Source organism: Marmota flaviventris, chromosome 6, assembly GCF_047511675.1.
Source record: "Marmota flaviventris isolate mMarFla1 chromosome 6, mMarFla1.hap1, whole genome shotgun sequence".
NCBI classification, from domain to species: Eukaryota; Metazoa; Chordata; class Mammalia; order Rodentia; family Sciuridae; genus Marmota; species Marmota flaviventris.
This window is the reverse complement of record NC_092503.1, coordinates 41,431,246-41,443,737: the sequence shown is the minus strand read 5'-3', so window position 1 is coordinate 41,443,737 and position 12,492 is coordinate 41,431,246. Positions and strand designations below refer to the sequence as shown.

At 36.9% G+C, this 12,492-nt stretch overlaps 1 pseudogene; it reads right to left on the bottom strand.

Moving 5' to 3' along the window:
* Positions 1 to 8,113: 8,113 nt before the first annotated feature.
* Positions 8,114 to 11,944, bottom strand: LOC139706112 (thyroid receptor-interacting protein 11 pseudogene; annotated as a pseudogene).
* Positions 11,945 to 12,492: the final 548 nt, after the last annotated feature.

The following is a 12,492-nucleotide window of genomic DNA, read 5'->3' as shown; positions in this document are numbered from 1 at the left end:
AAAATGGAAAGTGGAAAGAGAAATTTTAGTGGTAATGGAATAGTTCTCTATCTGGTTTGTATTGGTCACTACACAGATGATTCAATGTCATAGAACTACAACACATTGTTCTAACATTGGTTGGTTTTCCTAGTTTTAATATTGCACTACAGTTGTATAAGAAGGAACCATTGGGGAAAACCGAGTGGAAGGAACATACTACTGTTCTATACTTCCTTTAACACTTTCTGTGACTCTATAATTTTTCAAAACAATAAAATCCCTTCACTTACTTCTTCCCATCTTGAATTGAGTTCTAAAACAGGCAATACACTATTTTCTCTTTCTTTCCTCAATGCAATTTTTCATTATTTTATGTTACCATCATTATGTTCTTGTGGGTTTCAAAACTCACTAGATTGAGCTTTCTCAGCAATGTTTTCTGCTTTTGTAACAGTAAATACAATCTTATGAAGAAAAGATTTTGCAATCTCTGTACTCAAGCATAAGGCAAATTATTAAAAAGAACATAGTATGTTCATTCAGTAAACAGATATGTTTACATAGAAGGAAAATTTATTTTTAAGATAAACATTCAAAATATTGTATCAAATAGCTGAAGTAGTGATAGCTATCTATTTTTAGAAATATATAAATCTTTGCTTTTGACAAGTTGGTTATAATCAAGACATTACCAAATTGTAACTTGCTTTCATATTCTATATCACATATTTAATGTGAACGGAAAAATAAAGAGTTAGGAATAAATTTTCAATTTATTCCCCAACCAAATGAAACACTATACAAAGAAATGCTTTGCATTTTCATTTGTTGCACAGATGTGTCTGGAAGAAACTTGACTTGAAATCTGGGATGTCTAGCCATAAATTATTCTCAGTGTGATACAGAGGATATACTTTTTAACTACTATTTTTACTGCTAAAAGATCCTTGAAAGCACTATTCAGGAATGATTGGGAAAATTTTTGGAATAAACAGTGAGATATTTATCCACTAGAGATAACTTGGCTTAGGTCACAAGTTTAGAGAATAAACTATCAACTGTATACCAAGAAATCTAATTAATTTATGATTTTTCCTTATGAAGCCTAAGGGATCACCTTATTTGTCAAAATCCTTTCAGTCTCTCACAAAAACTAAAAAATCAACATCCCAAGGAGAATTCTGATAGAACACTTAAATTGTTAAACATTTCTGCATATGAACATTTGCTCTAAAAATATTTTTATACTTCTCTCTCTGTATATATTTGTTAAATGTCTTTATGAGATAAAATATAAAAAGTGTTCCTGTAAGAAACTTTTTAAAACTTATTAAGGCCCCTTTCTATATAATAAAGCAACGTTTATATTATTACTTTTATCATCTTCAATTCTTGGCTATTCTTATGAGCAGAAGTATGTATTTTAGCAAAACTATTTCAACAAATATTTTTCCTTTTAGCTTCAAGTCTATTATATACTTTACATGGAGCTTAAAGTGCTGTATTGTTCTTGGAGCTGTTTCTCAGTCTTTCTTTTCATGATATTATATGCCCCTTAATAAACTCCATGAGAACAAAGCTCCAGAGTCCATAATCCTGAGGATGAAGTGGCCTGTATGGGGGATATTCAAGATGAAGTTGGTATTATTTCTGTACCCAAACCATCAAATTCTTTTAGAAGCATTAATCCTGAATATGAAAGGAGAAGAAATGTGTTGCCATGTGACAATACTATACTTGTAGCCAAGGTGAGCTAAGGCCGTAGGTCAAAGACTACTGTGGTTTAGCCTTCCTTAGTGTGGCTCAGCCTTGCTCACTGTAAGTACAACCTACAGCTTCATATGCTCCCTGTGCTCAGCACTGGCCCACTCTTCTATAGAAAATAAAAGCTGCGTTTCGCCCTAAGCCTTACATAAAATAGAAAATGTATTTCTTAACTTAGTGGAAAGAATATCATCCCTTTCTTACTGGTTAATGGAAATTGCCAGGTAAAGTATGTATAATCACTAAAAAATCCTAAAGTAATTAAACTACTGAATGGACATTCCACATCTCTCCACCACCACTACTCTTAATCCTCATGCACACACACACACATTGCCACCAAGGACCATTCGCTCACGTCTTTATATAACCAGCCCTAGCTAAGGGCTGAAATTGGCACTGTGAAATAGATAGAAATATTGGCTTGAAGTCCTGTTGCTTTGGCATTTTCCAGAACATCTTAAAATGTCAGTGGTGAATATGTGTTCAAATATTGTTGTCTGGCAAGTTGCCCAGGGCTCCCAAAATAAGATAGAATAAGTCCACATTTGATTAGTGACTGTGAAAGTGCCATAAAGCTTACCAGTTGGTTCTTGAGTCCCATTAGTTAAAGTCACTTGACTTGTTTTTCAGTTGTCTACTCTATCATTGTCCTTGCCTGAACCCCACAAGGTGTGTCAACACAGATGGACCCAAGAATTCAATGAAGCACTCCCTCAGCTTGTCAATGAGAGGAACTCTCTGTGGCTCCCACACACATCCTCTGGTGGATGGGCACTCCAGGATTCCATACCCTCATTTGCTTATTCATCTTGATCTGATTTTGTTCTGTATACACATAAATGACTTGGAAACTCTCAGCATGGCTGCTAGAGAAGTAAATCAAAGGGCTTCCTAAGCCTGAATCCAATTTAGGTCTTTAGAAGCAACAATTGAACCTCTTTCTCTTGCTCTACCAGGATAGGAAGGATACAGCTCTATTTCCAACCAGTTCCCTAATTTAACTCCCTTCAGAGATGTCATTGTGGTTTTAAAGTAGTTACTAAGCTGACTATATACGATTACATAGACTCAGCATCTCTAGGAAACCATAACAGGTAGAAAATGGAGTTAGAAATATTATTTTTAGCCCATATATTACAGCAAGAGATTAGCACTTTTGAAATTAGATTGTAGAAAAACTGCCTCATGAGGTTACTGACATTCTTTATAGACCTGAAGATACATAAATCTCTGCACATACACAGATGAAAGTCCACACATTCTTTGTTAGGACAGTCATTTTGGGCATGATTCATTGGTATTTAAAACTCAAATTCAAATTCATTGTGTATTTGTGCCACTGGTGACTTGAATGACTTCGTGATCAATCTCAATTGCATAGGTTAAAAAAAAAAATTGTTTACATGATTTTTTGTTTGTTTAGGCATGGGATTAAACCCAGGGATGCCTAACCACTGAGCCACATCCCCAGTTGTATTTATTTTATTTTGCGACAGGGTGTCTCTAAATTGCTGAGGCTGGCTTGGAACCCCTGGAATTAAAGGAATCTGTCACCATACCCCGCTTGGTTTACAAGATTGTTTTTTAAAAGAAATCCATGTCCTCATAAGACAAAGCCTTGATAAACAGGTAAAAAGTCCCATAGATAGGCACAAACTATTTTTAAAATGGTTTTCCTAAATATCAGATTATTTTGAAGTTATAGAAATCATATTATTCTTTTTCTTTCTTTTAATAAGACCATTTTTTTGGTGCATTACAATTGTTCATAACAATGGCCTTTGTTGTCACACATTGGTACCTTCACATAACCTAATTTGGGTTATTAGAGTTCCCAGTACTTTCTCTTACTCCTCCCTCTCCTCATCTCTGGAAATCACTTATTATCATCCCTGAGAAGGACAAGAAAAAAGGAAATAAATTGCTGGATGACAGTTCTTCAAGGCCAAGGATCATTCAAGGTATCACCTACAGTGCATTGCTCCAAAATTGGGGGCAGAGAAGTTAACCAGAGAACTCTGGTTAACTGTTGCAGAGTTTGATCAGTTCAATGGATTTTGGTCTTTGTTATATTTTGCCTGTCCCAAATAAAAGTTTTTCAAATGGACAAGCTAACCAGCAAAGCTGCTCCAGCCCCTTCTGTCCAGTCTAGTATTTCTTACTCTAAGCAAATCATCCTAACGTTCCTCCCCAGCAACTGAGGAAACAAAGACTTATGATAGACATGAAAAAAAAACTCCATTTATTATATCATTTGATACTCACTCCATGTCTGCTGCAGTCTGCAGTCTGGCTGGGCACACAATCACGAGCCACCACACAGCTTGTAGATTCAAACAGCAACTCTTTATTCCCGAACTCACACCAGCCGTCTACAATCACTTTCTGGGGAAATCCACGTTCTCTGCCCAAATCCACCCCCACTGGGCTTCTGTCTCCCCAAAAATACTGTCTGAATCCCGTGAGAACTCAAGGGGAACTCAGGCAGCAGGATATGCCCTATTCCCAGCAGGAATAATCTTAAACCTTAAACCTGGAACCTAAACTGGGAATGCCCTAAACCCGATTATCTTAAACCGGGAACACCCTAATCCGCCCTGGTCCTTGAGCAAGGTCACCTACATTCAATGTCACTGCAACATGTCAGCAACATGGGGTACACTGGCAAGGAAATTGTCATACCTACTTGGCTAATGGCTCCCAGCACATGTCCATAAATTGCTAAAGGTTTGCAATAAATTATCTCAAATAATATTTCATCTGTGCTCATAAAAAGTATACACATTTTAATTGTTGGGACCTTTTACCTCTCTTGGGACCCAGGCCATTATTGGGTGGTGGCTGAGGTGGCCTCATGGGTTCTTCCAGAGCATTTCCGTGTACATGACCTGGCTGGATTGGCGTTCGCAGGCTTTTAGCCCCTGCATGGGCTTTTGACTTTAGTGCTGCCTAATGGTTTAATCTGAAATCTTCCTAGGCCCCTTAGTGATAGTGACGTAACTACCCCTTATTGGATCATCCTCCTGTCTCTTCTTATTCCCTCCTTCTATCACTATATAACCTTGTCCCTGACACAATAAAGTTGAGATTGTTGCACATTTTTTTGTTGACTCACCCCCACACTCAGTGTGATTGTGGGCCAGGTTGGGTAGCAGGCCAGGTCGAGAAACTTACCGTCTTGCTCAGCCCAGGAGACACTAGCTGGTCTAGTGGGCTTCACTACCTCTGTTAGAGCGCGGTTCTGACAGCTGATGCCTCTGAGATGACAGGCTGATCCTGCCTGCCTCCCATGTACCCTTTGTCACAGGGAGCGATATTAATGTGAGACCAAATAAAATCCAGTGATAGACATTAATAGAATATCTCAAATAAGTATTTAATAAAAAGGCGAGCAAATACAGGGTCTTTAATGAAACTTTAATAAAATTTATGAGACAAGGAAACTGAAAGCACAATATTTTCTTAGGAACTTTTCTGTTTGGTTTTATCTTTACAATATAGAAGCTTTTTATAAGAATGCGGGGAGTATGAAATCTTCTAAGGCTCTCTTGGTGTTTTCTCCATTAAACGCCTTGTCTTAAAAATCTTGAATCTATATTAATTTTTGTAATTTTCTGAGTACCTGTATAAGATATTTTTCTTAAGAATGTAGTGAGGTCGCTGTTTCCAAGAGCTCTTCAATTCTGAAATATAAGAAGTGTTTTTCCAGGCATTGAAACCCAAAGGCTCACCTAGAGACAATGGAGTGAGTAGAATATATAAAAATCTCTTAAGACATATCTGAACTCTGCTTTTCCCAACCATGTGAAGTCTATTGGAAGAAGATTCCAAGTAATTTGGCAAGTCGAAGCAAAATATATACTTTGATATTCTTCTCAGGGGTAAGCCATGTGATGTTGCAGGAAGGCAGATTTTAGTGCTGAATTTCTGATTGTATCCCCCCAAAAGTTGTTCTATGAATATCATGCAAGAATGTAACCTCCAAAAAATAAATAAATAAATAAGAGAGAAAATTGGACTTAAGAAGGCTGGATAATATTTGCATGTTCATGCATTTTTACCACACATCATACCTTCTTATTTCTTCCTTGCTCTTCTTTGAAACATGTGCTTTCATTTTTCATTTTGGCTTAATATGCTATCACTTAATAATAATTCAGTAAATTTACTTAGAACAAGAAAGTCACCTAATGACTCATGTCTTAGAGATGCTTTCAAAAAAAAGTAATTGTTCATTTTGTACCATAGAGTATTCCCAGTGTTTCCTAGAATTGTTGCAACTGATGCTGGAAGCTTTGAAATAGAGCAGAAGGCATAAGGGCTGTGGCTTGTGACCCTTCCCAAAGAATGTAAGATTGATAGACATTGAATGCAAATAAGCAACTATGCATCATTGAATTTTTTCCTGTCACTAAAATGCTAGTAGAGCTCAAGGAATTGTGAGTCTCTTTGTCTACAGTACAGGAAAAATAAGAAATTTAAAGACTTGAGTTACATACAATTTCTGATAACGTACCTTAGTACTTAGAAGGTTCTCAACTTAAAAACACAAAAAGAGAAATGTCATCATTTTCCATAGCATTTGGAAACTTTCCATAGGTTGGAAACTTTATTATCAGAGTTCATCAGTTCTCAGACATTTATATGTTTTGAATATTTAGCCAATCTGACTTTTGGATGCGTCTTCCAGTTGTTGTTTCAGTGATTTTGTGTATGCCTAACAACTGATGGCATCTTAATTTTGGTAAAAAAATGTAAATGTTAAGGTGAAATTTAGAAATAAGAAAGGAAAAGCTGATATGTGTAGATACTGGGTGTTTTGTCTTCCTTTTTTTATTTTGGTAAAGTAAAACAAAAGATAAACCAAAAGTTTCTAGCTAAAGTTTAGGTAAAATCAAAGAGGAGAAAAAAGAAGATAATATAGCTAATACTTCTCTGCCACCTGTAATTTCTAAAACAACTAAGAGCATTTTTATTAAAATTAACTCTTTTGACATTTATATTAAATTATATAGTCAATATTAATTAATTCAATCTATATTATGTTGTTTAAATTTACTTTGTTAAATTGTATTAATTTAAATAAAATTTAATGAATTTTTAAATATAAATCATACTATAATTTAATATAAGTTAATAAACAATGTCAGTTAATAAAATAAATTTAAATCAAACAATAGTATTAATAAAAGAAATTTAAACAATAATAATAAAATAAATTTAAATTAGATTAACTTATATTAAATGATAATATAATTTATATTTAAAAATATATTAAATTTTGTTTAAATTAATTTTAATAAAAATGCTCTTAATAGTTTTAGAGACTACAGGTGTCAGAGAAGTATGTGCTATGCAATCTGCTTTTTCTCTTCACTGATTTCACCTACTTAAGATAGAAACTTTTGGTTGATCTTTTACCTTAATTTATCAAAAGGTTGTAACTACTCCTATTTTAAAGCTTTTCATCTTTCAAAAACTGTTGTTAGCTTATTTCTCTCCCCAACTTCTTTTGATCTAATGTTTTATAAAATGTGTTTATAAGAATTATTGTAGAGCCCCCAATAGTATGTAGATAAACAGTCCAGATACTTAATGATAAATTCTTACTAATTAACTTTTCGATTGGAAATGGATCATGTGATCCCACTTTGGGGTTGACTCATAAAAATACTCTTCCTTCTGGATATATCTAACATCTGGAAAACTGAATTAATGTGAAGTGACTTTTATATAGAAATGGAAATAAGCAAAATGGATAGGGGTCATAGAATTTGGATTAAAAGCATCTTAGTATTTATCCACTAAGCTTCATGTTTACGTCCTCTCCATTGGAATTTTCGCTTGGTACTTGTACAATGTTATCTTGGATAAACTAAATATTCTCAACTTTTTGCAACATTACATTTGGTTTTCATGTACTCTAAATCTGAGACCTCCTTCTTATGGGTTGGATTTTTCTTGTTTCCTGTTATTTACATGTATCATTTTTTATCTTAATGCCATTAAATTTAACAAATATTATTATTTAAAAAAAAGAGGTTGGAACTAATGGTTCAAGAATGCTGCTCTGTACAATTGCTCACAAAAGTACATCAGAATTGATGACTGGTGATGATTAACTGCTACATTGGAACAAAATTTTATAAACAAAAAAGTGCTATAACAAACAAAACAAATTTTTAAAAAAGAACTATAGCAAAAAAACATAACAACAACCCAAAAAATAAAATAAAATACCTAGTAGCTATAAACCTACATATACCAGCTTTTTTGCTTTCTCTTTTTGTCTACAAATACATGAGTACTTTTTCAAAAGGCCATGCTGTAAAACATCAAAAAGTGTTATGGCTTGTTTAAAATGCTAAATATTTAGAAGATCCTGGAGTACAACTCTGGTACTATTGTCCGGGGACACTGACAAAGGTGTAAAGGTAGGCCAGAAATCTGCAATGGGTTTAAAAAGAGGATGCCCAGGTCCACCAAGTCCAACGCCAGCTAGGCTTACTAAGAGGCACAGCTGCTGAACGGGGGACCAAGAATGGATTCCCCTTGGTGCTTCTGCCAGCTCTTAATTCGGGAGCATCTTTAACATTTCCTGGTACATTTACAACTTGCTGTCTCCTTCCTGGTGAGTCTAGACAGTCCATGGCATGGGCAGAAACTTTTGGTGGTGAAACAGAGGGATGAGACTCCTTTTCCAGAAATTTGACAAAGAGTTCTGCAAAAGAACTATTAAGCACAGGTTGTTGATATGGTCTCAAAGGAATGTTGGAGACACTTTTCGAACCCTTCCAAGCCAACTACTCATCCACTTACTGACACCACCATAATATTCATTCAACAATTGCTCCAATTCCTCCTTTGGAATGTCCAGGATGCTCCCCATCAACAGCAACACCTCACGATGTTTGTCTTTTGGTGTCTTGAAAAGACCAATAAAAAGGTTTCTCATGAGGACTTTGTCCACTCTTCCTTCTGTGCTGCTGACCAAAGTCGACAATTTCTGTTGTACATGGTCAAACATTTCTTTTCGGAGCTCGTTTTGTTTTTTCAGTTCTTCCATCTGTTCTTCCTTGAGATCTAAGTCTTCTCTCAGTCTGGAAGCAGAATCCAACATAGCGTTTGCTTCATCCAAAGGTTGCTGCAATGATGATACTTCTCCTTCTAGCTTTTCAGCCTTGTTCTTCCATTCAGCTATCGACTGTTTTTCTTTGGCTAATTCAGCAGAATGCATAGCTTTCTCTTCTTCTTGGAAGTGCTCTAAAACCCTTTGCAGGTTACTTGATGACAGGGCATACTGCCTTACTCGTTCCTGGGAGAGCGAAAGCTGCAGTGCATTCTCATCCCTCTGTTGAGAGACCAGACTCAACTGTTCCTGCAGAGACTCTATCTGCACACTGGCTTGGTGACTTGCTTTAGAAGATGCAACTAGCTTTTCCTCCAAGAGTGTGACTTTCTGTCTCAGTTTAATCTCCTTGTCTTCTGCAGCCAAAATTTCCTGAGTGTAAGACTCTTCTGATTCCAAGAGATGGCTGCGTAGCCTTTCTAGCTCCTGGTTTAGGCGTAATTCTTGGTCCCGTAAGTGTTGAACCTCTTTTTTTCTTAGGCTTTTTACTTTGGTCTCTTGAAAAATATCAGAATTCAGTGTTTGAGCATCTCCTCTTTCTCCAGGCAACTGGGCTTTTAGTTTTTCAATAGTTTTCTGCAAGTTCTTAATTTCCTCCTCTTTTTCTAAAATTAAGTGGATATGCGCAGCATTCATCTGCTCATATTTGTACTTCAATTCTTCCATTTCCTCCTTCTGCTCCTGTAAAGACTGAAGTAGTTGCATTTTACTCTTGTTTTGATTTTCAGTTATATTCCAATGGTCTTTAATTTCATCCCCCAGATGATTTTTGACTATATTCAGTTTTGATACCTCCAATTCTAGTTCTGTGATAGCATCAAGAGCTTTAGGCTTAGCCATTTGTACAGCTTGATTGTGCTGTTCCCTAAGTGTTTCCATCTCTAATTGCAGATACTTTTTTTCTGCTTTCATGTAGGCAAGAATTCTGTCCTTTCCTTCAATGGATTGCCTTAAAGTTTCATTTTCTCTTAAGGCCTGAGAACACTTATCTAAATCCTTTTGTAGTTCTGAACTTTTTTCTTCGAGTTTTCCAATAAAAACTTCTTTCTCATTTATGACTTGTATCAATTGCTTCTGTTCTTCTATATAAGATGCCAAAATTTCCTCAGTTTCTTTTTGACCAGCAGTCATTTGCTCAATATTCTTTTTGAGTCCTGCTATTTCAAAGTCCTTCTCTTGAGTGAGTTGAACTACACATTCGTGTTTCAGCTTTAAGGCAGAGGTATTCAAATTATGTGCTTTGGAGAGTTCCTGAATAGTCTGCCTGTGATTATTTGCTTCTTCCAACAGTCTTTTTTCTGCCTGGTGCAGTTTGGCTTCAATCTCTTCTTTGTCTCTTTTGAGAGTCTCCATGATAATGTCTTTTTCTTGAGAGATTTGATTGTTAGCAGCAATAGATTCTTCCAACTCATGTCTTACATCTTCACATGCTATAATCAACATTTCATTTTCCGTTTTGAGATCAACAGCAACTTTCTTTAAATTTTCATTGAGCTGTTCTACTTCAGAAAGATTTTGCCTTAAGTTGCTAACTTCAGCTTCCCGTTCTTTAAGCATGTCATCCTTACAATGACTGTTAGAGTCTTCATTCAGAGAACTTCGGTACTTACTCTTAAATCCAGACAGCTCATCTTCAATTTGTCTAATGTGATCCTTAAGCCCAAGGTTTTCCTGCTGGATGTTTAAACTATTTTTTTGTGACTGATTTAGCTGATCTACTAAGTCTTCTACTTTATCTTCAAGCTTCTGCTTGGTTAAATGCAAATCACTGAGGCTCTGTGCATTCCCAGTTAACTTCTCCTTCTGCACATGCAACTCTTGGGATATGTTCATTTTATCATCCTCAAGTTGATGAACTCTCTGTTTTTCATCATCTAGTTCTTGTTCCAACTTCTTGATGACAAGGTCTCCTTCATTTTGTTGTTTTGATAGCTCATCTTTTATCAAAATTATGTGCTTTGTAGCTTCCTGATTCTGATGATCCAGTTCTTCTAACTCAGCTATCAGCAGTTTCTTTTCATTGATAGTCTGATTCAGTTCTTCCTCCTTTGCCTTCAAGTGAAGTTTTAAGTCTAGTAATTGTACATTCAAATTCATGTCTGTTGAAGTTCTCTTTTTCATGACTTGATAGTCATAGCTCAAGTCATGACTCAATGATGACTTCTCTTTTTCTAAAGCTTCAACATGCATTTTAAGTTTCAGATTGTCTTCTGCAAGATGGTTAACCTGGTTTAAGCCATTTAGTCTCATGATTTTCTTCTCAGCATCAGCCAGGGCTTGTTGTAGCCTGAACACTTCTTCCACTGCTGAACTCTGTGGAAGGATTTTTCCCTTTTCTGCCACAGTAGGACTGTGCTCCAAAACTGACATTTCATGCTGATGATCATCTGTGTATGGACTTTGGTTTGGTTGAAGAGTCTTGATAGTATTTTGTAGTTTGCAGATTTCACTTGTGTCAGAATGATGTGTTCCCTGAGCCTCAGCAATCTGCCTCGAGTGGCCAACTTCAGATTCATGTCTTGCAACCTCAATTGACAATCTGTTTGTTTCTTGTTGTGATAAAATTATGTCACTAAAGTCCATGTCATCATCACGAAAGGCTGAAAAATGACTACTGATGCGGGAATCCAATGGAGCCAGTGCAGTTGTTGGTACACCACCAGCTCCTGAAGGTACTGATTGAGCAGCTGCCTGTAGTTGGAACACTTGATCTTGCAGTACAATCTGTCTTGCTTTAAGATGGCTGATCTCTCCCTCTTTCTGTTGCAGTTGATTTTGGTAACTTACAGACTGATGCTTTATTTGCAGCTCTGATGCTTCATGCTTTTTTTCCAGATCAGTACAATACTTTTTCCGTGTTTCATTCTCACATCTTAGTGTGGAATCAGTAGTTTCCATTTCCTTTCTCCAACAATGATGTAAAGCTGCTTCTAGGTCTCCTAAGTCATCCAGAAGTATTTCCCTGGTGAAGCTGGAGATATGGCCAGTGAAGGAAGCCAAGCTGCTCCCCACCTGACACAAGAAGTGGCCTAAGCCTGAGCACAGGCCTCCAAACCAGGACGACATCGCGGTCACTTCAGAGATCCATCGGACCAGCTCCGAAAACCGCGTCCATCACCATCCACTTCTCTGCCCCCAACGTCCTCCAGCGTTGCTGGGGTCAATTATGACGCAAGCGCTCAGAATTCCTCACAGCGCGAGGTTCCTGGGGCTCTGCCAACCCCAGCCATCCCTTCCTGCCTGTAAACTCAGAAGCCTGTCCTGGGCTTTGACCAGGGACTGGCATCCAGTAGCTCACTCACCCCCTGCAGGGCCCCTGCTTCTTCCCTGCACTTGCCTGTCAGCTATTGGCTCACAGGATTGGGCAGGGTTGGCTGGGAGGAGCTAGAGCTACAGGAAAGTGTTCTAGTTTGAGTCCAAAGGCAGTGTGCTGTGGAGCCAGAAAGAATCAATGTTGTAGATGAAATCCAAAGATAGTTCACTGGACAGTGCCCTCTTGTCTGGGAGAGGTGGACTTTTTGTCGCATTCAGGTGCATTTAGTTGACAAGGTGAGGTGTCGCTCCATTACAGAATGCAATCTACTAATTAAAAGTCCCCGATTCAAAAGTAAATC